Below are 949 nucleotides of genomic sequence, written 5' to 3' on the forward strand. Positions count from 1 at the left end.
CTCCGCCCCGCCGCCGCCCAGCCACTCAGCGGCCGCGGGACCCCGCGGAGGCGGCTCCTTTCCCGGCAGCGGCGGCGGCGGTGGCCGTGCCGGGAACCTCGCCCGCCCCCGGCACTTCCGCGGCCGCGCGGCCCGAAGCCCCCGCCCCGGCGCGTCCCTCCCTGAGGGTCCCTGTGCCTCAGCGCGGCGGCCTGCCCGGGCCTGTGTGCGCGTATCTCGTATCCACGGGGCGCGGGTGGGCTTCGCGCCGCCACAGGGCGCGTTCCGCCCCGGGGCAGAGCTCGGCGGGCAGCACGCGTGACGGATAACCAGCCCTGCGTGGGCTGACGCGGGGAGCGCAGCCGTGCCGTCAGAGCCCGCAGCCCTCCGTCAGGGTCCGCGAATTGTTTGGGACGAGCCCCCCCCCGCAGAGCTGTAATGTCACCGGCCCCGACAACGATTTGCCAAACTTTCGACTTCTCCTGCTATTTAATGCGCACCCAACGACTTACGCCGTGCCTCGAGCGTAATAAAGAGCAGGTGCCACAGCAGAGCGGGAAGTAGGAGGGAATGCCTTAGAGCAGATGGGCCGCGGGCCTGGATCCCTACCCCTAGGCCATAGCTACTAAATTATTGGACTGCCTTATCTTAAATCACTCATCATTGTTTGTTAAATGACATTAATCATAGAGCAAGCTGACATTCCACTTGGAAATACAAGTAGCAGTCAAACAGTTAATTCAGCGCGCTGAATACAGCTTGGAAAAGGGTATGATCGCTGGCTGTGGTTTTTGTAGCCTGGCTGAGAGTATATGACAATATATACCTTTCAAATGAGCCTTTGGTCACTCCTTGAGCACATTTTTGAGGCTACTTTCAATGATCTAATATAACCAAGTAGCGTGGAATTAGGATGCACTTACTAGCCACCACGGAAGGTGCAACTATTCCATTGCGGGTGCTTATATAC

This window comes from Tyto alba, unplaced genomic scaffold, assembly GCF_018691265.1.
Source record: "Tyto alba isolate M040663 unplaced genomic scaffold, T.alba_DEE_v4.0 Super-Scaffold_7, whole genome shotgun sequence".
NCBI classification, from domain to species: Eukaryota; Metazoa; Chordata; class Aves; order Strigiformes; family Tytonidae; genus Tyto; species Tyto alba.